Here is a 27,055-nt window from a genome sequence, read left to right as displayed (position 1 = left end):
TCACCAGCTGATATGAAAGTGAAAGAAGGGGAACTTTAAAGTCCAGACAAACAGCCCTTGACTGAACATTAATCTCCATAATGATTACAGTGTTTTTTCAGTGCTGTGTGCTGGAAGCATTTCAAAATGTTGCAACTTAATTGCATTGTTTCGAACATTAATCTTGTGTGATCCAAACAGATTACACAGTAAATCATTCATCTGTGAAAAGTTTTAGGCAACACTTTCAGCTGCTATTATCCAGTCTGCAGGAGCAGCTCAGCTTCTCAGCGGTAAAGTCTGATTTTGTATTTCTGTGTGACAAGTATTAGAGTTCACTTCACTTACAATTGATGTAATGAATTCATATACAGAAGCTGTTGCCTTCTATATAAATTGTCACCTGTTGAAACCTGGTGGCCCCTTTCTTTCCTGTCATAAGGAGGACCTCTTGTGGTAAGGACCTGATATTACAGGTGAGTGCATGAGGGAGGAAAAACGGAGAACATGCCTGTTGACACGTGGGAGAATAAAACTATTTTTATTTTCTATTAACAAACATCACGTTTTAAACATACAACAGATATTTATGGCTTTCATGAAGAGAGAGTGGTTTCCTCTCTCAGGACCAGGGACTTTAGTCTACACAACATTTGTGGGCAGGTGTGAAACCTGTTCTCACCTTTTGCACTGGGATGGGCCTATATTGAAGAGCCAGTGTGTGTCAGTGGCATTTCTTTCTATGAGATGGTGACTTTGGCCACAGGCACCTGATATTACTAATATTTGAAAAGCTACTAAACTACTTCTTGGATTCAACAGCCCAAACTATTTCACAATTGTTTGTCCTAACTTTTCTATTAAGGATTAAAAAATGGTTGGATTTATCAAAAAATATTTCCAAAATATAGTTAACAGTTAAAAAGACAACTAATTTCATAAGCCAAACTATGTCTTTGTTTGTAAATTACAATTATTTTCCATTACTTTCTCTCTTTTAAGGATTACTTATTTTACAGTTCCTCCGCTAGGATTCATTCATTGCATCTCCACTGTTGTGTCTTTTTCTTTAAAAACAAACAAACATCTATACATATTAATTTAATATAAACCAACAAGACCCAGGCCTGATATCAAATAATTTGCAATCAGTGTGTTTACTCTTACGGATAAAAGAGAATATGAACTGTACAAAATAAAAAAAGTTTTGTTTTTGTGACTACATGAAGCTACACATCTCTCTTAAAGGAGCTGTAAACGACATTCATTGCCACTAAATGTCGCACTAGAGCACCAGCATCTCAGACCAAAACAAATGGGCTCCACGGCCCACCAGACTCAAGTGAGAAAAACAGTACTTTTACATCGCAGATCATTGTAAAACACACTTTGTTCAAACTGGACAGAAATAAATCCTTAATTAACCTTGTTAGATGAGAAAACAACCAGCCATTGTATCGCTCTCCTCAGACAACAGTTTCACATGGAGGGTGTATGAACAGAGAACAGAGGCAGAGGGACGTCATTATCTGCTCAGGACGCCATTACTCCAATATATCTTTAGGTAGCAAATAGTTGTTTGCTGCTATATTAATGTTCAGAATCTCATATAGGCTACAGAACCTTTAAGTGTGTTTGTTTGTTATTTATTTATTTGCATCAAATAGAAGGTAAAATGTAAAAAGTCAAATAAAAGTTTAAGGAAATATTCATGCAATCACAAAAGATGTGCAGGCAGAGCCAAAAAGTCAAAAAGCTCATCGTGGCTCTCCAAGAAGGGTATCAAATTTCATCACCACAACGTCATATTTCAGGAGCAAAATAACTACAATCAACATTCATGTGCTCATCTGTGCAAACCTGAATTTACTATATTGTTCCAAATAAAAAAGGTATTAAGAGTTGACAATGAGGAATTCCTTAACCTGTACATTAAAAACCTCTGAGGACAAGTTTGCAAAAATTACCAGGTATAGTTAAAGCAGAAGTTTGTTTTTGTTCATTATATTCATCTATCTGTTGCTGCTATGAGCGGTGGAGCGACAGCGGCCCTCGAGTGTGAAGTACTGTACCACATATAGCTAGTAGTAATACACAACAGCTATACTGTACTGTATATAGCTGCTACATAATACAGAAACTGTATATAATGGGCCTCAACATGAATATGCTACAGTGAAATCTGCAGATTTATTTCCTTGTGCTGTTCCCATTTGGTGACATTGACATTAAATTTCATATTGTAGGTTGACGATTATTTTTCTGTCTTTGTTACTTTAATTGACGAATGTTAACTCAACTTTCCAGTATTTGGGGCACGACACATTGAATTAATATAAGTGGAAATGTCACAGAATTAGTGTCAAATGAACTGCTTTCAGAAGTATTTTTTCTATTGAGCTCCCTGCTGCCCTTCTGAAGCTGCTGAGTGGCAGCAGTTTGACTGGACATAAAACAGGATAGTGTTTTAGAACATAATCTGGTTGAATAAAGGTAAAAAAGACTAATAAACCAATCAGTAGATTAGATAAATAATTATAGCAGAGTGTCCTGTTTCTGTTTTGCCACTAGATGTCCCACATTGACCACACATTCATCCATGTATTTTCACTTAACAGTCTTCGGTATCAACAGCCCTCAATGACAAGGCTGCCAAACCAAACACATCCACAGGGCTGTGTTATTTCACTGCCTTTAAACACATCTGTCTGTTCTTCATCATTTAGCTGTGGGCAAATTACAGATAATCACACCCAAACTATTTATGCATCACTGTGTCTCTTATTGACACTCAAATCAAGTGCTGTGACTGTTGAGGTTATGTTGTTGTGTTTCAAATTACACATTATTGAATACAATGAACATTTACATTTTTATATGAAAATCTAAATATTATTCACATCTTTCTTCCTTCATTTTTATTCTTTCTCATTCACCCACACATCTGTCTGACATAGGCATGCACTGATGAAAAAAATGTAGCTGAGAGATGGAAATTTTAGACTTTATTGCATTAATAAGAAACAATTAATTAAACAGTAGAATGATAACGGGAAAACAACAACTATAAACACTAACAGTCGTCTTGCCTCTTCCAGCCAACATTGCTTGATACATCTGGCACACAGAGCTGCTGAGCCTCCGCATCCTGCAGTCGAGCCTCAGAAAGTTTCTGGCTGCAGGCAGGCAGACTTTCTCCTGAAGCTGTGATCCTGAGTTTTTCATACTCAGGGTATTACAGGAATGAAAAGACTACTGACAAGGTGCTTGCACTGAACTATGCTTGATAATACAAAATTACCAGTGGTGGATGAAGTATCCAGATTCTTTTTTTTACCAAGTAAAATGATCAATACTACAATGTAAAGATACTGTTACTACTGGTACTGTTAGAGTGTTATATTATAATGTATTATATTTTTTGATTACAGAAGCATTAGCATGTAAGCAACATTTTATGTTGCAGCTGGTCCAGGTGAAGCTAATTTAAACTTAAATTAAGTTTAATTTAAAGTTTTACATGCTGTTGGTAGTTTATTCTTTAACAATGCACAGTGGTGAGTATTTCCATTTTATGTTACTTTATACTTCTACTCCACTACATGTCAGAGGGAAATATTGTACTTTTTACTCCACTACATTTATTTGATAACAGATTTAGATTATTAATAGAAAATCTAATCAACTAATACATTATTATTATTATAGATTACTGTAAACTACTCAGTTGAAATCAGCCTCACCTTTGCCAGCTCAGCTGCAACATTAAAGTGATGCTTACGCACAATGCATCACCATTTAAAACCCAATAATATAAATTAACATTATTCTGAAATGGGCCATTCTGCATAATGAGTACTTTTGATACTTTAGGTACATTTTGATGAAATACTTTTGTACTTTTACTTAAGTATCATTTTAAATACGCAGAGTAATAACACTGTATTTTACACTGTGGTATTGCTTACGTAAAATATCTGAGTACTTCTTCCACCACTGGCAATGTATTGTAGTTCCTAAACTGATGATGATACAGTTTGTATGTAAAATATTAATCTATAATGTAACTACAAACTAACATGTTACATAACCCCAAGTAACATATAAAGTATTTTTTATGCACTATTTTAGATGTTTTGTGTGATGCATTGTCATTTTAACTGTATTCTTTATATACTTTCATGACCTTTAACTGCTAAAATCCGAAGGCAGCATTGCGATGAGCAACTTGAACAGTTTGACATAGTTTTACTGTATCACCTAATCTACTTATTTGGAAGTGAAATTATCACACTGTCTGTTACACCCGTTAGGTTCAAATTGATATTTTAGGTACATTTTTCAATACAATAATTGACATTGTAGGTTAATTAACCTTTGCTTCCACTTCAAAATAATTAGGTTTAGTTAAAGGAGTTGTAAAAAACACAATCACACTTAATGGTTTTTTAAAGCTGTATTCATTGATTTGTTTGGCCACTTGGGGCAGTGAAACAAGCTGTAAACACAACACTGACGTATTATCACCTTTTAAAGTTATTGAGAATTTGTTAGCAAGTACTAAAAACACAGAGCAACATTAGCATTCATTTGGAGTCCTTTTTCTGGCCACCTGGTGAATTTAATATTCAATAATATTTAGCTCTGTTTTGGTCTCTACCAACTCCTGAGGGAGATATATGACTCTTTAGCTGCTAAGTGTTCAAACGCTAGTCCCCAACTTTGTCTGTTTGCATTTGGTGCTGGGCAGGCAGTGTACAGTACAGTGGGTTTTTCAGTGCTTTTAGGCTAAGCTGCCTGTTGCTGCTGATGAGAGCGGTGAGAGTGAACCAAAACAGCAAAGTTGTAGGCTGTTTAACCAAAACAATGAGCTAAAACGCTCCATAGAGCTGAGGGGAGCTGCAGAGCCGGTGATAATTCTCTGTGGGTTCGTCGCTATGAACATTGCACACAGTCATTCGATCCATTGTTAATAGAAAAATTATGATAAGTGTTGCTTTAAAGAGCAACGTAACAGCAGCTGAAAATCTTGGTTTTAATGAACTCTAGTAATTTCTGGTGTAGAGAGGTGTGAAGAGGTGTACTCAGGGTGTGGTCAGTACACTGTGACATCACTAAGTGTGGTCAGAAATGCAACAAACTTTCAAGCAAAGAAGCAATGAACCACTGCTTCAGAGCCTGATAGTCAGTCACTCTTTAATCATGACCTGATTAGGCATCGTTCCAACTGGATCTTGTTAGATAAAAGTGCACATAATGACCTTTCTTATAAATGTCAAGTGCCAAATAGCAGTGCTGTTGCATTGCATTGCTCAGTCTGGAAAATACTTTGGTAATTTCTTCCCTCAGAATGTATACAATGTCTAATGACATGTAGATGCCTGCACATCTTATAGTTACATACAAACAACCTACAGTATGGAGTAATGGGTGAAGTTTGTTAGGGTTTGAGTTTAGTTAACCATCAATAGGCCGTCTATGCTGCACCTTGCAAGTAAAGCTTTCCATTCTGCTCTGCCACAGACCATGAAATAGTCACTCAGCTCTGAAATGGAGAGAATCACTCACATGGAGTAACAGCGAGAAGTTCAGTTAGTTCTGCCGTGCAGGTAGGAGATAGATACTTGGAGGCACAGACTTATTGCAGCCCTCCATAGATATCTGCCAAAGTCTACACAAACATTAGAGGGAAAGGGGGAAACAAAATTACAGAAATCTGCTAAGTTTGACAAATGGCGGGCCCAGCTTTGCCACTAGCTATTAGCCTGCAATGATTAATAAGTGAGAAAATAATTGCACTTCATTGAGATTGATGACGCCCCATTTAACCTCCACTCTCATCCTGGCTGCGCCACAGAGCACCGAGATGAGCCTCGGACACACTGCTGCTCTGCTGGCCTCATTGGCACACACACAAACACACACACACACACACACACACACACACACACACACACACACACACACACACACACACACACACACACAGATACACAGACACACACACAGATACACACACACACACACACACCCACCCGCCCACACACACACACACACACACACACACACACACACACACACACACACAGGGTCTGTAATGATCCTGCAGGGCATTTTTTAAAAGCCTTGCAGTGCTCTGATCATAAGTTCATTGTTAGTAAGTGAAAAACAATGATCTCAGCGCTAGGAGGCCTCTGGGAATCTCTCACTCCACCAATATAGAAGCATTTAAGTCAAACACCATGGGGAATTAATGACAGTGGAGTCACCATTAACTCCTACGCTAACGTGTTTGTGAGCTTTGGCCCCCTTGTTAGACACATCTTGTTTGTGTGTGTTTGCTTGTCTGCCTTAGTGCTTGTGTTGGAGAATCTTGTTGATCTGAAACACACACGGTGAATGTGTCTGAATGTGATTTTCACGGGGTAAAATGCAAACAAAACAGCGGCGATCAGGCGAGGCGCTAGGAGTGGCGTGGCGTCTTATCCTCTCAGTCTGCAAAGAGACGTGGCCAAGGTTATTAAAGAAGGATGTAGCAGAGCAAGATGGCCGCTGTTGTGACCAGAGGCGGTGTGGAGAGATAAATGGTTGACCCAGCCTGGTGTCAGGTTAGGATTGATGCCACTATCAGCCCCACTGCTTTCCCAATGATTTTCTCAAATCTCTGATAGAGTGTGTTATCTAGTTACTGGCATGAGGGCAACGGCCTGCAGGCACAGAGAAGGTCAATCTATGAGGACAATCTTTGTTGGACTAAATGAGAAAAAAGACCTCACAAAAAAGAATAAAAAGCAGCTGCTAGGTCTCTGGGATAAGATAAGCCAAATTACTTCTCTTTAGTAGGATAGGCCTTGGGCAAAACATCAAAAAAAAAAAGAGAAAAGAAAAAAATTAAGTGAGGCAGCTGGTGTGCTCTCTAACTTCAATGTTGTAGATTTCACCTGGAACCTCGACTTCCTTGAACTAATGTTGATTCAGTGGCAGCAGCATCTTGAGGAATGGGCTGGGCAAGTGTGTGTTTGTCTGCTGTTTAATCTGCATTCACCTAATAAATGTCCTTTAACAGGAGAAAAACAGGCATATCCAGAATATATATAATACCAGTCAGCAACATAAACTGCCTCGCAGATTATAGAGCATCTCCATAATCTCACTCTATCAACCTTTTGCTCTTTGGTCTTTTCAAAACTGGGGGAAAGAGTTTGACTAATAGCTTGTAATTTACCGGCCGAGGTCCTGATCAATAAATCTGTGTCAATAATGATGGAGAGGTCTGTGCGAGGGGAAATGATTCCACTCATTGTCTGAGAAAAATGAAGGTGTGGACATCACCTCAGGCTGTAGGCAGATGTCCACAGGTGCTCGGTTAGTATGATGGTGGAGTTGATGAGTGCAAAGACAAATAACACACACAGACTCACATAGACACACATACTAAGAGCACTATGTGTTTCCCCCTTGTGTTGCATAGAATCTAAACTTTAAAAAGAGTGCTCACACACACACACACACACACACACACACACACACACAGACACACATGTCCCTACTGGATGTATTTTTCACCATACTTTTTCGCTGACGGTTTAGTCGACGGGCCTTTCTCATGACAATCTCATTTTGAAAGCAGTCTTCTGACAGAAATATTAAACAAACTACTATAAATGGAGGGAACAGTCTGTTTCTTTATGATCCAGAAAATTGCTAAAATGGTTTCAAGGAAATAAATAGCCCATTTTGAATCCTTTCTGATGTGGTGTGAAAATCTAGCATGTCTTATCTACTTGCATATAGGAAATAAAAATACCTGGGTCAAATGAGTCATCATGGAAAATGTTATTATAATAATACAATGACAATTATCAATAAAACGGCATTTCCTAATGTTTACAGTATTCATAAATGGAAAAGCTAAGCTCATTACTGTGAAATAATTTACACCAGCACTCATCTTCAGCATGATGCAAAGAAGACAAAACTTCGACAAAACATTGATTTAATGGTGTTAATTATTATATTGCAAATTATTAATCAAGTATAATTAGTAATTAAGATGAATAAAGTTATTTTGTTACATGCAAAAACCTGAAAAAGTGTTCTTGGGGTTTACTACCCATCCATATTCTAAGATATAGAAGCTGTTTTGATCTATTAAATCCTTCCAGCGTGGCAGCACGCATATTGTATGCCATGGTAACTGTAACTCCCTAATCCATGACATCCCCACACACTGTCAACATGCCATCGTTCCACTTTTTTTAACTGCAATCTCTGCAGTCTAAAACATCTAGCCTATGCTGTTCAGCCCTCCCTGTCCATTTTTATAGTTCACAGCTCAACTGGCTTAATAAAGCTTGTGATGAAATATTAAATATATCATGGTAATAAACAATGCTATTATAGCAAGTTTTAAAATGTTGTCATCCCTTTCTAGACAAAGATGAAGACTGAATGAAGTTATGTTGTAAGGCCTGAGTTTTAGGAATTGGCATTAAAGTAAATGTTATTTTCAGTTATGTATCAGATGCCATATTTCTAACTTCTGGAACAGAACATGGAACCTGTAAGTTTCTGCATTAAGTTATGCACGTTGTTGGACCAAAACAATAGTAAAAACCTGTAACCATCCACAGAGAAGATGCAGACCAAGCAAACCAATTAGCAAAACCATAACACTGTTAACCCGCATTTGGTCCTATTTACATTTATGCCAAATGTTCCCTAAAACACTGGGCCACTGCTTATTTGCCTCTGGTTTCCGTGAGGTACAGTATGCTCCCTGGTTCCATGTTTCCCTATCAATATAGGAGACAGTATTCCTGTAAGAATTCCAGTCTGTTACAAGCTTGATATCAAAATCTTTGCTTCTCAAGCTGCGGTAAGCCACACTTTAATGCCTTGATCTGTCAGTCAAAGATAAATGTTACTGACTCCAACCAACATGAGTGCAGGCAGTTTCTGAAAGCAGTCTAAATAGGTTGATGGATTGGGCAAAGATAAAACACCAAGTCTGACAATCCAAATCCATAAAAAAACTGCACTCTTTCGCATGAATTTGAGTTATGTATTGGTATTAAAGTATATAAGTTAACTGGGACCTGGAGTGTACAAATGAGTCGCAACTGATTAAGACGGTTTACTTAAGTTTTGATGATCCAGTGCTCAAACTGTGAACAGAATCTTTAGCTGCTGTTTGTGATGCATTTTCTTTGATGCATACAAGGAGAAATCCATCAAAAATGAGACCAGGCAAGGCACCAGTTATTCTCCAATGGTAGTAATCCTGCACTGATAGTAGTCTAAGTAGGCATATGTTTTGAAAGAGCGGCAGAAGACACTCTAGCGGCTGTAGTTATCATGATGGGAGAAAAGGAGGAAGTCAGGTTGACTGTATTAAAGAGCGACAAAGTCCACGTAGGGAGGAGGAGGGATGGGTCAACAACAACAACAACGGACTTTAACACAGAAGTCTGTTTGTTTCCAACCAACAGACAACGTGGTTATTTTTTAAGCATGATGTTTGTTATTGTAACCATGACGACGAAGCTCCCCTAACCTTAACTAAATATTTATTTTAACCCAAACTATGGTCTTTCCCTAAACCTAACCAAGTTGTTTTGGTGCATAAACCTAACCAAACCTTAAACAGAGCCTTGTCACATCATAAAACAGATTTATTGTTCAACTGTGATTTCGGTTTTGGAAGTCACAGACAAATGATGTTGTGCTGTCAACATGGGCATCAGATCAGAAAACTCTTCTATGCGTAGTTCTCGACCGCAGCGTATCTATTTGTTTAATTCGGAGGACTTGTTGACCAAAAAATAAAACCACAAAGTAACTCTTGTATGTTACATGTATTATATGTGTCTGGTGATCTGACGTTACCCTCTGACCCCTCCATCCCATCACCCGGCTTTGATCCCAGCTGGCCGCTCCTCCTCTGAGCTGAGCAGAGGTGTGTTTTCTGAGCCGACCTGAACAGTTTGAACATTGCGCTCTAAGTGGATTGGTTTCCTGTCAGAGCTGAGCGTTTGGACATTGATAAATTTCCTCCTGTGTGGGATCGATAACTCTCACCTTTCAGCCCAGGGCTCCTTCAGAGTGGGACGTCATAATTACTCTGTCAAACTGAATGCCTGTCTGTGTTAAGACTGACAACTGTGTGTGTGTGTATGTGAGAAGTGTGTGTGTCAGAATGATATAGAGCCAGTCAATGTGTGCGCAAAGAAGTAGAAGGTGGCTTTTTTATGTGAATGTGGCATTGTGTGTTTCGGGATGTATGCAAGGAGATTTATGGATTATGTTCGTACATGTGGGTTTAAAAGGCGGTGTGTATGTGTGTGTATGTGTGTGTGTGTGGGCCCAGGTGATGCTTTGTTGGCTGAGCTGGACTTGTGACTGGCAGTGATTGACAGCTGGGCAGCCCGCCTCCTCCTTTCTCCTCCCACGGCGCTTTTTGATGCCTGTCATATTGGCCAATCAGCGAAGTGATCTGACAGCTGTCCTGACCAACATACACACACATTACACACATACACGGATGTGTACACAGATAGGGCTACTTCTAACCTAAACTCCAAACCCAATTCCAAACTCCAAATTCACAATTTAAAATGAATCATTAGACAGAAAAATAAGCAAAATTTGGAAGATTTTATTCATCTTTATAACGTTTTTATAACAATAACATAGAACAAGACATTCACAGTACTGAAACAGACCAAAGCAGCCGTGTTTACTCACCGATTAGCTTCAACGATTAGCTCCAAAAACAACGCGGTGGGGATGACAGGCCCTTCACATCGATCACGTTAACTGAATTAACATGTGCGATGTTCCTTTTCAGCTGGTTCCTCAGATCTGTTATCTGTCCAGATGTAATGATGATTTATTTATTCTGTTTCAGGGAAGGCAGGGAATTGCCTCCATCTGCTCCAGCAGAACCTTCCTCTAGGTTAGTGCGGCTCATGTGCGTATTTCGGTGCATATATGTGTATATGCATGCATAAAAGTGTGTATTTTTGTGTGTGAATGTGTGCATTTTTGTGTTTATGTAGAGGAGTCTATCTGTATGAGGATGTGTGTGTGTGCATTTGTGCACGTGTACCTATGAATGCAGTTTTTTGCATATATGCCAGAGTGTAAACATGCGCGTGTAACTGTTCTGCAGGTTTTTTATTAGATTTGTATGCATGTGTGTGTGCATGTGTGTGTGTCACAGCGGCCATGTGGCACTGCTGTCGGTAAAAGAGGCAGCCTGTGGAATTAAAAGTGAATGAAGCAAAGATGAGCGAGGCTGCCAGCTTTTCATAACGCTGCCACAATAATAATAATAATAATAATCAGGGCAATAATAACCTCAGCGCTCATTTAGACATCAATACTAATCACTCTCATTTGGAGGACAATAATAATAATCAGGCTCATTTAGAGTGCCGTTTCTCCACAGAGGCTTTCACTGCCTTTGGGGTTGGTTGGTGCTTAACCTAATGATAATAGTCATGATTCATGGCTCAACTCTCCCTCCCTGCATGTAGCTTTCACTCCACATGAACACAGGAAGTGTGTGTGTGTGTGTGTGTGTGTGTGTGTGAGAGAGAGAGAGAGAAAGACAATGTGAGGGAGTGAATCTGTTGTGACACACGCAAGCTTATATTACTTTAGTACTTTTTAAAAGACATCAAATTTTACCTTCTCTTCAATTAAAGAGAAATTTTAACCAAGTTTTGAGAAAATCTGCAAAAAAAAAAAAAGTCAATAAATGCGTGTTTCCATCCCATACCGTAATGCTTTGTTAGGACTTATACCTGAATTTTTCGGCGTTTCCACTCAGGCTTTTTTATGCACAAATTGAACATCAATTCATAAAAGACAAGAAAGAAAGGAGAGGGGTCTGAAGCAAAATAACAGAAATAACTGGAGTTCCTGGTGGGCTCAGAGATTAGTCAGAGTTTTCAAACACACACAGGAACACTCCACACACACTGATGCACCGATGCACACTGCTAGCTAGTGTATCAAAAGCTATTGTCTGTAAGGTCAGTATATTGACTGTGAGAAAAATAAACTTGACTGCAGAAACTCTCCAGAAGTCAAATTTGTGTAAATAAAGGGGGATGAAAATTTGCTTTGCGTTCTGTGTGAACACACCTTAATTGTAGCTAATTCTAACATAATCAGGCCCGTGGTGACTCCAAATTGCTTAAAGGGGACCTATGCTTATTTCCAGCTCTATATTTTTATTCTGGGATTCCACTAGAGTACCTTTGCACGATTCACAGTTCAAAAAACAAGCTGTCTGAAACAAGCCGTTTTAGCTCCTGGGTGTTTCTCAAACCCAAGAATGCAAAGACCGTTCTTGCTAGTCGTTCTTGGAAGAATGAACTCACGGGCACACAGAACGCTGTTGACAGTTGAGACGATGCGTTCTTGCTGGTATTGTGCAATACCCCCAACACAGAGGCTGCCTGCAGCGCTCCAAAATAACAGCCAGGCTTTATCACCCAATCAGCTCAGAATCGGGTTTATTGCCAAGTAGGTTTTCACATGCAAGGAATTTGCTTTGGTATATTGGTGCCTAAATAAGTAGAGAAATAGTAGAGAAAAATAAAAAATCTATAAAATAAAAGCAAATCAAAAGCAAGTACTGTAACTGTACGATCCCCTTTCATACTGCTTCTGATGTTTATTATTAAATTTTTCCCAAAGTGCTTCAAAGTTTCATGAGCCAAAAACGTTCTGTACATCACAAGTCAGATGTCTCTTTATTTAAGTTAAAATGTTCCAACATTACTCAGAGCGTAATGACGGAATAACAGCGGTACGGAAACAAAAAAATATCTTACAGTTGTCTGCGTTGGCCGCAGTGGTCTGTATGACTGGGGGGCAAGAGGGGTCTGTGACTGGTCTGTGAGTGTGACTGGCCGGCTGGCTAGCAAGCTTCGCCCGCAGGGCGCTTGTGGAACTTCTCAACTCCTAAAACGTTGGTGCACATTTTCAGTTCGCCATCAATTTTTGTAAAAAAACTGCCAATATTCGAAATCTACACAGTGCTTTGGGAGTTTCGATTGGTCACTTTCTGTGTGAAAATGTTTTCTTACAGCTGATCACGCTAACGGCAGAATTAAATTTAGATCGCTACATTAAAATGTACCTGATCCTATTAAATCTTCTCTGGTGCCTTTTTATTTCTTCTGTTCCTGTTGTTGCTGTATGTGCAACGGAAACAGATGGCTTTTGCACTTTTATGTTAATGTGGTCAAAAGTGTCTCTGATCATCTGCAAATATTTGTTTTTTGCTCCACCTGATCACAATCCAGTTGGCAAGGAGGCAGGTTAATGCCACAGGAATTTAGGTGTTCCAGTAACACTCTGTCAGCCCTTTACAGCACTATATGGTCATCTTCAAGACATGAAAATATTCTCTCCTCTTTCTGATGTATTGCGTGCCGGCACATGGGACAGTCAGGCACTAATGTAATTCCTCGTGAGTGGTGCTCATCTCATCTGGGCTCCAGCTTTGAACTCTTGGCTCAGTGGCTTTTCAGAACGAGACAGGAAATCGGGACAGAGGGAGAGAATGGTCCGGCACTGATTCGCTGTAAAAAACTCGGACAGAAGATCATTTCAGCGCCGCTCGGGAAGATCAAAAGCTCTGCTGGCAGAGAGCGGGCGCGAGGGGAGATGGTATCGCCGGGCTCTCATTTCATTCACAGACGAGTGTGAAATGACTTCATCTGTTGTGTGGACTCACACTAGACACCATTATACACTACTGTACCCTGACCCTCCCTTCCTCTCTCACTTTCTCCTGTGCGCTGGAAGCTACAGGCCAAAAACCACTGCAGCTGTGTCCTAATAATACATCTGCAAGGTATTGCTTTGTGTTTCTATTAGCCACACTGTCAGCTTTTACCTACATTGACATTAAGAATATTAAAGAGCCTGATTTCTTAGAACTAATTGCATTATGATAATCTGTAGAATAACACCAGCCGAGCTCAGGTCTGGTGTTAATTGCCTGTTTATAGGAGCTGGAGATCTTAACCCTTAAAGAACACTAAAGGGTAAATAGGAGTGCTGATAAGAAGAGATCAGACCTCAAATCCAGGCCTACAGTAGCTTGTTTCAGGCCTGGCAGTGCACATCATTACCATGCTGCCTCCTGCACTTAAAACGGGAGGAAAGGCAGAAATAAGCAGCAATTTGCTCAAACTTCTGAGCCTTAAACACTTGAATAATTTAACGCTGAATATTATAAATCAGCTTGATTATTTCAGGAACGACAACAAATGGGTTTCAACACCACAGCTCTCTCTCTCTCTCGTGGTGTCGCTGCTAATGGAGATCACAGCACACTTTGCAAGCACACACACACACACTCAAAGAAAGACAGAGTGTGGAAGGGGGAAAAGAGAGGGAAGCATAATGAGATAATAAGAGTCGACTTAACACAAGGATTTTCCTCTTTCTTCTTCTTCCTTCATCCCTCGTCTTCATTTCCTCCTTCATTAAAAGAGGAGTCCGGTGCAGAGCCAGGCTGTAATGCTGTGTGTTGGCTGTGAGACCTTTCTTACTCTATCTCCGTCTCTTCTCTGTCTGTCTTTTTTGCCATCCCTCCTCCTCTCTCCCTTCAGCACCCTGTTTAGCTGTTTAAGCTGATGACACAGAGAATATTGCATGTTGAAAGGCTGTTTCACCACACACACACACACACACACACACACACATACACATACACATACACATACACATACACACACACACACACACACACACACACACATACAGACTTACACATTCACACACACACTCTTGCCCAGAGCGAAAGGCCCCAGGCAGTCTCTTTCCCGCTAGCCAGGGGCGATCATTCTGCCTCTATGATACTTTAACTGTGAGATGTCAGGAAACATTAGGCCTTTAAAAACACAGCTACGATGCAGTGCAGATACACACTGTCAACACACACACACACGCGTGCGCACACACACACACAGTCTCAACTGTAGTCCTATCCAGTTTCCTCCAAGGCCTTATGCAATCTCCCTGCGCAGAAAAAGTTATTTTTTATTTTTTTGTTATTTTTTGCAGTAAATGGCTTTATGGACTGATTTATTCTGCATCTATCTTTTCTTTTTCTTTCTAATCACATTTTCTAAAGTAACAATCAGAACTTTAAATGTAAAAGCTCATAGCTGACCTGCCTTTTATTAACCTTTTGATACAATGAACATGACACAACTTCAGTAAAAGACAAGTATGAAATCACTTGAGTTTGGAGGATTATGAGCATGTGGCTCTCTACCTTTAGGTAGGCATAAAACTACCACCATATATTTCAATGTAGGGATCACAGCTATGAGAGCTTATCTGGAAACAGCTTTAAAATAGAGTCTAATGAGGCAAAGAAATACAAGCTCAAATTGTTTTAAACAATCTGAACACAGTTCTCAAAAGCAGTTATCTGGAAGCCTAAATGAAAATCCATCCATCCATTAGCTATACCCGCTTAACCTGTAGGGGGCTGAAGCTGATCCCAGCTGACATTGGGCAAGAGGCAGGAAAAACCCTGGACAGGTCGCCAGTTCATCACAGGGCTGACACTTTCACAGAGACAGACAACCATTCACACTCACATTCAAACCCAGGGGCAATTTAGAGTCCCCAGTCAACCTAACCTGCATGTGTTTGGTCTGTGCGAGGAAACCGAAGCACCAGGAGAAAACCCATGTAGGCACAAGGAGAAACTCCACATAGAAAGGCCCCAGCTGGCCTGCCGGTTTAAACCCAGAACCTTCTTGCTGCGAGGCGACAGTACAAACCACTGCACCTCTGTACAAATTTACGACCCGACATCCTATACTGCTACTAGGTCATGTAGACAGCTTAAATAAAACACAGGAAGATTTATTAAAAAAGGCTCAAAAATTTCCTAATGCAGCTGGGCACTGTAGTTTGTAGCAAACATTACTCAGAGAGGAGTAAATAGTGCATTTGTTTGGGACTATTTTCAGCCGCGGATTAATACACATAGTCCTCTAGTGAGTATTTAGCATGTATGTGAGACTGAGTCAGAATAAACTACAGTGCCTATGTTCATGATAATGAAGGAACAAGTCACCCATTGTAACAGTGTGGCTCACTGATGTGTTTTTAATAGTTTTTGGACAACAATGGAATAAAATATATCAGGGTTTGGCTACACAAACCGTACTTGTTAGTGGGATCAGTTCACTGTTGGTTTCTTTTCATGGGCCGTGTTTACAATAAAGAAAATATAGAATATCACCAGCCTTATTCTTTACCAGCGGAGCACTTGCATTCAGAATTTCTACAATGACAGTGGTGGATATAATATAATATAGTACTAACTTGTAATCTCACTACTACTAGCGACAACTAAGATAATAACATCCAACCTGCTGGCATTTTTACAGCTGGACGTTCTGCAATCTTTAAAAAGATGTGTAAGGCATACCACATTGCAGCAGTGTCTGGAAAGCCAGGAAACTCACCCCCCTCTCTTCCCATATTTCCTGTCTGCCTCTCATCAAATGAAGAAAAAAAGTGTTTCAAATGCAATGTATTTCAAGAGATATACAGCATTTCATTGATGTAAACATTTTTATTTGTGATTGTCTTATCATAGAAGTCTGTCGAGTGTTTATATCCTTTGGTGTTAGATGATCAGTTAAGATGCGTGTCTGTTGTGTCTGGCATTACGAATGACTCCAGCCTGTCCCGTCTCTCTTCCTCTCAGTCTTTGAGCCTCTGAGAACTGCAAAGAGTGGACTCAGTGTTTCAGAGTTTTAATAATAAAACATCTGACATCTGGATTTAGAGGGCTTTGCACTGGAATACTTCATGTATCCTTGCAATAACTCCTGTATTTTCCTCCGAAATCAGAGAGAGATCTATTTGTGAGCGGAGACACAATCAGAGAGAGAGTCCTCTCAGATATTAGCATTTAATGAAATGCACATATTTTTCATTTAGTTTGAAACGTTTCCAAATCTGGGGAAATACAGGGATGACCCATGTTTTGATATACTCTTTATTAGTTTGTTTTCTTTTCATTCATTCTCTGTTCCCCACTTAAGGTTTCAATCCGTCCACTTTGAGCCCTGCGTGCCAAGCTGCTGTGAGGACAGGTTGTGTGCTTTAATGTGTGAATTTGTGTTTTCTGGTCTCTGTTAGAGCTTGAATATAATCGGTGGAGTACTGTATCAAGCTCTTGAAAAAAAGTCCCTAAAAACTTCTTCTAACTTCCACTTCTAGTCCTGCTGCATAATATCGTCTCTGCTGTACCTGCTGTATATGTTCCAAACAGTTATCATTTCCCCAGTTATGATTAAGTACACCAGTTTACCATTAACAGATAAGTATCTTGTTAATGAAATTTGAATTTCTGTACAGTAGGTGATGATGTTCATAATTGGCCAGTTTTATTCCAAACTATCACGTCTTGTTTTTTTTCAGGAGGAGAGCCTCCACTAATGGAAACTCATTCACAAAATAGCAACACATCTGACCAAAACTACATATGTACATGTTGGGGGTTATTAATATAAAGTCTCAAGCAGTGCTCACCAACCTTTCCCAAGAGAAAATCACTTTTTATGTCCAAATATAAGTCTAGAGGCTTTTCTCCACGTGATCCGCCTATGGAAAACTTTAAGAATTGGCATATGCAGTCCCGATGCGGCTCTAGGAGAGCATTCTGCATGGTGAAAACTAACAAATTACTTTTCAGTTGAGAGGTTGGTGACCCCTGGTCTGAAGAAAGACATAAAGAGACATGTAAAGATTTCTACATGTAAAATGTCCCTCTTGGAGTCAGTTTAGGTGACTTATCATTGGTATGAAAATGTTCACATTTTCTGTCATTAACAACGGCCACCCTCTCACATCCACTGCCTTACTGGAGCCAGTACGACTACTCTCCAGGCTTTACTCAGCAAACCTACCCAGATAACTCAGTAAACCTCAGTCTTGGAACAGGCCCAAAGTGTTTTTGAAGGTGGGTGTATTTTGAATGCTTGGTGAGATCGATTAAGAGAGAAATAAACTAGAGAATTCAGTCACATTGTGAAGGTGACGAGCAGATGAAGGTCTTGTAATTTCTTAATTTGTAATTCTTTTATCCCTTGCTTCTCTTAAGTATGTTTGTCTTTCAGTGTCTGTACACTAGTGCACTTATAACAAGAAACCAGCTTTAAAATAATTGACAATCCTTGCAATGATTAGGAGTCTTGTTTCTGTGTCATGAATTTAAAAAAGAGAACGTATAATGTATTAGCAGCTGGCAGCAGAGCTAAAAGTTTCCTCCATCATTTCCTATTTTAACTTTGTTGACCCCCCGACACACACAGGAAGGTCCAGTGCGTGTGTGTGTATGTTTGGCCGCAGGCCCACATGGTGTTAATTGGATAATGAGGTACAATGACAAATCCCTGTTGCTGCGACAATAAGGTGTTGCTGTCCAAGTTTAATATCACAGGCCCTGGTGTAATGCTGTTTGGACACACACGCGCACACACACACACACACACACACAGCTCAGGTGTCTGTCGCTCCACTTTGGAATCTAATCTGGCTTTTCCTCCTAGCAGCCAATCAGAGGCAGCCATTGCTGCCCCAACAACCAATCAATTATTTCTAATTCTGGAAAGGCTTTCTTGTCCTGTCCGTATTCCTCATCTCCTCTCCTTGTTTCCTTTACTTTTCATTCTCCTCTCCACTCTTCATGTCCTTTCCTTTTCTTGGTCCTCCTCTCTCCTCATTTCTCCCTCTGTTTTCTCTGTTGCTCTCACCTTTCCTTTCATTTCCTCACCTTTGTTTCTTATTCTGTGTTGTTTTTCATTCCTCCTTATTTCCTTTCCTCTTCTCCTTTCCTTGTTGTCTTTCCTTTTCGTTTCATATCTTTTCCTCATTCCTCTTCTCCTTTTCTTGTTGTCTTTCCTTCTAATTTACTTTTCCTCTCCTATCCCTATTTCCTTCCCTTTACTCTCCTCTCCTCATTCATCTTCTCCTCCCCTTGTTTCTCTTTCTCCTCATTATTCTTTCCTCATTTCCTTTTCTTATTTCTCCTCTACTTATTCCATTTTTCCATTCCTTGTTCTCTTTCCTTTCCATTTCCATTTCCTCTCCCGTCCCGATTTCCTCTCTTTTTCTCCTTCCCTTTCCTCCTCTCCTCTGTCCTCCTCTCTCTTACCGAGCCATAACTGGGGGGATGATGGGCCATATTTCACCGGGATCCGGGCTGCCCCAGACGTGCTCACATTAATTGGATGTCCATATTAAATGGAAAATGAGAGCAGCGCTGAGGGAAAAAGTGAATGACTGACTCTCTTGGCTGCTATTGACCTATGAGGAAGAGATGCTGCCCTTTTCCCCAGCGCTCTCCCTCGCCCAGTTTTCTCTGCTCCCGTCAGCGTGATGGATCTCAAAGCATTCATTTTCTGACCCCTCACCTGGAAGCAGATTAAGCGCTCTGATTCAATAGGGCCGTTAATGGGGGCGCCAAAAGTTTATGAGGATTTCTGGAAAAGGCCAGGGAAATTAGATTGTAAGCTAACAGATTTATTGCTCTGTTTCAACACATTGTAAAAAGATTATAGGACCTCGAGGTAGGTTGGAGGGACCGAGGGGCCGCGACGTGTCTCTTGGTGTGAAGGAGAGGTATAGGAGAGAGAGAGAGATACAAAGTCCTGCTCTCACATTTACCAGCTATTCTACACTGACAGGGCAAAGACAAGCATGTCAGTCAGCAGAGGATAAGCTCACGTCTGACCGTAACCTGAAGGACAGATGTTTAGACAGCATGTCGAGCATTCCTCAGTTGGAATCCTGCTGGAGGTGATGTTGTTTTGTCTGCAACTCTGATCTGTTCCCTCTTCTTGTTTCACCCATTTTCACCTGTTTTTTTTTTTTAAATATCAATGTGTTCCTGTTTTGCGTAACCAGTGATGTAGCAGCTCTTTAAAAAGCCGGGGATCATCCCAAGTCAGGTGTAGCCAACCAGTCAGACAGTAAGATCCTAAAAGGCAGCATAGGACTTTAAACAGCCATATCATGTCATGCACAGACAACCCTCGCAGGTACATTCACACACCTATGCACACAGACACACCCACAAAAACCCCAAACTCAAGTAAAAAGCAATGACAGTACATCATTTCATGGGTAGTTTTTCTTACCTCGCATGTAGCTACTTTTGAGCGAGACATCTTGCACCTGTTCAGCACTAGTTGATATGATGCAATGCTTCTGAATACATGATACATTTTCTGAGCTGCTTTTCTGACTGATATCTCAGTGTTTATCTTCTGCTCACAAAGCTCAGTACCTTTGGTGAACTCCTGGTTCATGTTAGCATGGAGTGTAATTAAATGGCGCATGCGACAGTGAAGTCTGGCACACACAAGCAAAAGTTGACATTATCTTAATAAAAGTCCTCCAACAAAATGTTCTGTGCTCATCTTCATATTTGTGCTTAGCTTGTCCCTATCATGATGTGAAGAAATTCCAGACCATGGATGTATGAAAAGAACTGGCTGCTGTGTTGCAAGATGGCGCTCCATTCATTCCAATCAAAGTTGCTCACAGGACGCATATGCCGAAAAGGTTTTTCAGGCTTCCTCTGGTTTCCTGCATCTTTAGTCCCATAGAGTATGCACACTATAGTCTCTGGCCAAGCCTGGTGACTTTGTATTGGCTCCCTGCACACATGAATAGCATGAAAATCATTTTAATGAATTACCGATAACTTACTGACAGGGTCCTCTGCGAGGTGTATGGGTTTCAAAATAAAATAAAAAAGAGATCAGGATGTGAATAGAAGAGTCACATATGTGCAGGCAAAGAGCTGCAGGTTGGCCACCCCCATCCTAAGACATTTTAATGATGAATAGATGTTGCTAACCTAAGGAAGTTTAGAGCCAAAATGAGAGATGAAACAATATCCATAACTGCCCACAGCTGCTACTAGAAATGTTCGGAAAAATCAGGGCTTTAAATATTTTTTTCTGGTATTTAAAACTTTGGAAACTTCAATGATGTCTAAATGTGATTTTTTTTTTTAATTTCGCACTGACATCATAAGGCAAAAACAACATTTTGCATGTTGTCATTTGTCAAATACTTGCTTTGTGTAATTGTATGATATTACATATTCAATATTAGCTTTAACTGAATCTTTTAAAGGCCCTTTATCCATCTACCTACATCAAATTGACTCCAGGTGGATTTCTTCTCCTCACCATGTTCAGTATCATGACACAACAGGTATAAATGAATGCCCTTTATATAGGTATACCCTCCTGGTAACTAAATTGAGTGGAGTAAACCACCAGTGGGGGAGCTCACTATATACAGACAGAGAAACAGACAATTTTGGCTAAATAAATATTTGTAATTGCAACAATTTTGACCAGAAATTACCAGCTAATTACAGAACATTGATGTAACCACCAACTTCAGGAAAACACATTTTGGTCTAAAACATACTTGACATACTCCCCCATTTGCGCTTCAAACATGGTAGAACCAGGAAGTATATATAACACATGAGATCCACTACAAACCCTTTTGTCTGACTAAACTGAAGCAGGTGAGTAACAAGGTGAGAATGCTCTATATTGCAAGTGTAATAGAAGTGCATAGCAACATTATATATCATGAACCAGAGGTAACAGATAAATGTGAGGTTTGTAACCGCAAGGAAAATGTTGAGCATGTACTGATTGGATGTTAAAAGTTCAATGTAGAAAGAGAAGACTTGAGGCTAGGGTAGTAGAAAACAGAAGGGAATGAAGTAATAAAGCTGCACTAATGAATGTTTTTATATTGACAAAAAGTGAATGTGAAAGAGTTATCACCCGACTCTGCAGTTTCTACATGGCATTTTAGCTTCTTTGGGCTAACTCTTATGGTTTTATGGCTAAAAACTACTGTTTTGCTTCACTCTTACCGTTTTAATCAACCGTGTTTACAGCAGCAGGCAGTTTCCGTGCAACAGCTCCAATGAACCCACTGTATGCTACCTGCTGAGTACGAAACTGCAGAAATGGTAAGTTAGCCACTAGCTGGTGAACACAGTGGAGCATTTTGCTAACAAGCCAGATATTAGTTACTGGCGACCAGCACATAGGTAATAAGAAAGTGAATACACTGAACATTGTTGGGTGGCCAGAAGCACGACTCCAATGAATGCTAATGTTTGCTAACACATTGTTTTTACAGCTTTTTCCGCTGCCCCAAAGTAACCAAAAAATCAATTAATACAGCTTTAATACTGGTTGCCACCATCCAATAAATGGAAAGAAGTGAGCTCACAATGGTTAGCATGCCTGCTTGTGGTGCTGGCCCAACTGCTCATGTTTCATGGACTATGTAGGACTACTGCAAAAATCCTGACAAATCTTTCTATGTTGCTTAAGCATTAAACACTTAGCATGAAACACAACACCATGAGATGGATGAGACTCTCCATCAGTGTGTAACTGAAGAGTCTGCTAAAAGCCTGAAGAAAAAGTCCTCTTGTTTGCTTACACATCCTAAATTCTCATCCAACATTCAGTGCCCAAAAACGGCCTCTGCTGGAAAGGAGGCCTGCAAAGGAAAAAGGTTTTTTTTTTTTTTACAATGTCAAGTATTGATGAGCAAAGATGCCAACACAAACAGAATTCCCTGTGTGTTCGGCAATCGACTCAGGAGTAATGTAAAATACTGTCTTGCGTGTTAGTTTGGCTGTTGGTGGGGGAACTACATGCATGGCTCAGAGTTAAGAAACTCACCAGGGCTGAACTGTCTCTGTGGGCTGAGCTGCAGAGTTTGGGTTTAACCCTCTGATGTCTGCTGTTCGGTTGCACACCAGTGCCTCGGGATCTCTTTCTGTAGTAAATTAATTTACATTTGGAGGATTTTCTAAAGATGCTGGCTTCCTGTGGAGCCAGGGAGATCAAAGTGTCTCATTCTGTGTGTTTGATGATGTTTGATGTTTGCTTTGAGTGTGAATGTTGCTGACTTTTTGCTGTCTTTTTCTCGGCGCAGCGGGAGGTGCTTTCCTGCCTTTCACTTTCTGCCCTTCCTCGCCCCAAATTCGGTAAGTTGCGTTTTACTTTTTTCCGGCTCTGATTTAGATTCCCTTTGCTGACATATTCGTAATCACCTCATGATATCTTCGCAACAAGCATTTGATGGATGATGTGGGAGAAAGAGGCCAGGTTAAATTCTAGCCCAAAGTAGCACAAAATCTTTGAAATTTAATATAATAGATCAGTAAAAATCCAACTTCTGAACTGACATCTGAGATATTCAGGTTCTGACTTCATAGAATGATGCTGGTTATCCTGGTAATCAGACTGAATTGCTATTTAGTTTTCACTTCATTGAGTCTGATGTTGTTTTTGTGTTAGCAGTTATCTGTTTGGGATGGGAAGTTAATTTGCCCTAAAAACACTGATGTCATTTTCAGTTGATACAGAAGCTGCTGTGGTGGCTAAGAGCAGTTTACTTAGTGTTTGTCAGATTAAGAAATGTTGTTGTTTAAGAGATTTTTAAGAATTTTGTAAGCTGTAGCTCATCTCAACATGCTTGTAGCATTTTTTGGTGGCAATTTTTAGCTCTGGCACAGGTAGGTGACATCCCCATTCTTAACCTTGCCTACAAATCTGATAATTTTTCCAAATGGGGAAACAGTCATCAATGAGCACAACGGCAGACCTATTTGAATAGCTAAAAAAGGTGCGTGGCGATTCAGAGGTCTGGAAGGAGGCGAGATGCAGGTAGCAGATTCTCTTCTTTCATTTTAACCCCTGTCCCTCCATGACTCTGGTGTTCCAGTGTTTTAGTGAAGCTTATGCTTTAACCGATCCCTATCAATCAGCATATCAATAGTCCTGTTCCTTATGAGCAAGTCTGCTTTATTTATGCTGTGTTGTAACCCCTTGGCGCTCCATGCAACATGTGCGTGTCAAGTTTGGTTGTTTGCCACTCTCTTGATGGTCTACTGAATATTATGTGGTGCTATGCTGTATTGCGCTTTAAAAATATATAATTGTTTTATCAGACAGTATTTTTGTGATTTCTTCTTCTTTAGACTTTTTGATAACATGCTGTGTTGTAAGTGTATATTGTTTGTACCTATACCTTGACTGTCATGTTGGCCATTTTCCTGATGTGAATACCTGGTAAAATAGGAACATTTTTGTCAGTTCAATAAAGTTTTGGGAGCTTTTATCCAATGTGCAGATACTCCTCCATTTTTCCTTGTTGGACATAAGCAGTCTTATTTATTGGTTATGATGCTGCTGTGAGCCAATAGTTGCTGTCGTTTACACCAAAAACATCAGAACCCATAAAGCATAATAATGAGATTTCGCCAGTCTCGTTCTTACACTAAACTGAAAGCTGTAATCATTGTGATTGCACGTAAAATGAAACAATTCCTGAAAAATGTACAAAGCAAAGATAACGCTTTCACCTAGCAGCTGCGATGTGTTGACGGACCTCTACGCCCACTCTTTTATGTATGTCTGTATGTGGTTAGACACAGCTATTGTTAATCTGATTTGGTTAAATGTCCCCAGGGCGTGCACAAAGCAGAACCTCCTCACCTTTAACCTCCTCCTCCTCATCGGCTCTCCCTACAGATAATCCCCGGCTATTTCACTCTGAGAGGCTAATCAGTTTAAATACTTTGATGCAGATAATAAGTTGGGGCAACATATTTTGTGAATGTAAGCTCAGTGTCCCAATAATTTCACGTGAACTGCAACAACAATCTTTGCTTCTCCTGTAGAAGCCCCCCCCAGGTCATGAGTGCAAATGATAAAGCTTTTAAGACGGTTTACATGTATACTGTATTTGGAATCATTCTTATATCATGCACATTTAATATAATAAAACATGTTCATACGTCATAAATACAAATGATGAAATTTTAAGGATGAATTCTGAACAGTTTTCTTGCTCCCATATGCAACCCAGCAATATACAGATGCAAAAACTGTCATTTTATTTATATGAAAGTGTGGATTATCTTGTGGATATGTTTCTTGAATGAAGCAGTGTGTGCTGTCCCTAACTGGCCCATGTTGGCGTCATTTGCATTTTCACTGGACTGAAGACATTTTATTTTCTCACTTTTTTTTTTCCACACTTTGTCGTCTGTGTTTGACAGGATGACTGACAGCGTGCAGCAGCTGCCGCAGACATGTGTTTAACATGCACTTTGAGGCTTAGACATTTGATGTCGGCTCTGTCGACATCTCTGAATGGAGCGGAGACGTCGGTCGTGTTGGTTTAGCCTCATTATCACGCATCCAACATGTTTCCAGTCAGATGAGTCTTGGTGTTTACACTCTGCACCATCTGAACTGTGATATTCAGCTGACCTCAAAGCTAACAATTGCCCATTCTGCCTTTCCCTTCTTCTCTCCCTCCTGCAGCCATCTCACCCCCTGCTTCCCCCCTCCCTTTTACCTGGGGCAAAGTCTTATGTAAAACACATTTATTTTTAATAGATTTTTTAATGAAATTTTTAGCTGCCTATTAATAATGCCATTAGTGGTGGCAGAGCGGCGTCAGACAGCAGCCCGGCCTGCTAATCCTGCCCCCCAGCCCTGGCAAACGCAACTAATCCAGGCCCCTGCTTTAGCTCAGAGTAGGCCTCACACACAAGCACACACAGAAGTATGTGCAAACACGTACTGTATGTAAAATACACTGCCACACACGAGTGTTGGTTAATCCTCATGGTGTGTATGTATTCAGTTGCTCTGCTTCACCTTTTCACACGCCCCCCTCCTCCTCCTCTTCACTCGCTCACCAGCCCTCCTCCTCCTTTTAATTCCTGTCGCTCCTTCTCCTCCCTCCCTCATTCATGTCTTTCCTTTGCCTCCCACCTTATTTCTTTCTCGTCCCTCTTTCAAGCGCTCCCCTCCCATCCCCTTCCATCTTGACCTCCTCCCTCATTTTTTTTTTCTCGTCTTCGCCTCCCTCCTCAACCGCCTTTCTTCTTCTTCTTCTCCCCTGGGCACCCAGCAGGCCTGGTCTTGGTGCTCGACTCCTCACGGAGCCTCCCCCCCTTACCTGGGGGCCTTGAGTGTGTGTGTGTGTGCACACAAACACACACACCCACACACACACATCTGTGGATGCTACAGAAAGTCAGTGCAGAGCAGAGAAATAGTGAGCCGCTTAAAGCCTTAATAGAATTTGAGCCCGGCTCAGAGAGCGCTGGAGAAAAGGTGTTAATTACTGCTGGTTTTAATGCTAATTAAATGTTTCAATTAATGGTGTTTGTTACCAAAATGTGTCAGTAATTGATGAACAGCAATAAGGTGTTTGAAGGCATTAAAGAAAGAGACAAAGAGCGCTCTACCTCATAGATGTGCCAGAGCCTGGAGCAGTGCAGCATGGGAAATTTCATTCATGAGGTGGAAAAAAAATGGCGGAACAGCTGTTTTCCATAAAACCGTTCATGGCCTCCATCAAATGTAGTATTTCTGTCTGGACTGTGCTGCTGGAATATTAATGTATACAATGTATTGGACTAGGCAACACTAGATCTTTGACAAGCGGAGAATATAAACAGGAAGAGAGCATAATGGCTTATTGTCAAAGTACAACTTTCAGATTTGTAGAGGAAGATATATTTAGTCATGCGACTTTTTTTTGACAGTAAAAGAAACAAAAATCATGATGTGAAAGGTTTGTTTCAGTTTTTACTGAAGGGTATATTTATCAAAACTGGTTTGTACCCAGATTTTATGACCCCCCACATACCCAGGTCCTCTTTTAATAGTGACAACTCAGAAAATCCTGTGTAAAAGAAAGTGATCAAAATTATGAGAAAATGCAAATGAGCTGCTGATAATGTACACAAGTCCCTTTTTTAAAGTAAGTTATAAAACATTGATTTCTGTAAAGTGTTAGAGCTGAAAATAGAAACTTTGAGCTGGAATTTTTCACTGATTATTTTGACAGATTTTTACAAAGAGATTTGTGTGTTTGGAAAAAAAAAATTTGAATTCTGAAAGTGACAATCACTGGACACACATGGTTGATA

The 27,055-nt window shown here is 40.1% G+C and overlaps 1 long non-coding RNA gene across 2 annotated transcripts; it reads left to right on the top strand.

Moving 5' to 3' along the window:
- Nucleotides 1–21,561: 21,561 nt before the first annotated feature.
- On the top strand, nucleotides 21,562–24,788 carry LOC122863313. Of its 2 annotated transcripts, none has more exons than XR_006374984.1 (4): nucleotides 21,562–21,592; nucleotides 21,977–22,051; nucleotides 23,035–23,086; nucleotides 24,573–24,788. It is a non-coding gene; the product is annotated as an uncharacterized LOC122863313 (long non-coding RNA). The 2 variants fall into 2 exon arrangements; XR_006374983.1 differs by having other exon boundaries at nucleotides 21,586–21,604.
- The last annotated feature ends 2,267 nt before the right edge of the window (nucleotides 24,789–27,055 follow it).

Source organism: Siniperca chuatsi, linkage group LG16 (genome assembly GCF_020085105.1).
Source record: "Siniperca chuatsi isolate FFG_IHB_CAS linkage group LG16, ASM2008510v1, whole genome shotgun sequence".
Taxonomy (NCBI): domain Eukaryota; kingdom Metazoa; phylum Chordata; class Actinopteri; order Centrarchiformes; family Sinipercidae; genus Siniperca; species Siniperca chuatsi.
Note: the sequence above shows the minus strand (reverse complement) of the source record. Positions and strands in the feature narration are given on the sequence as shown.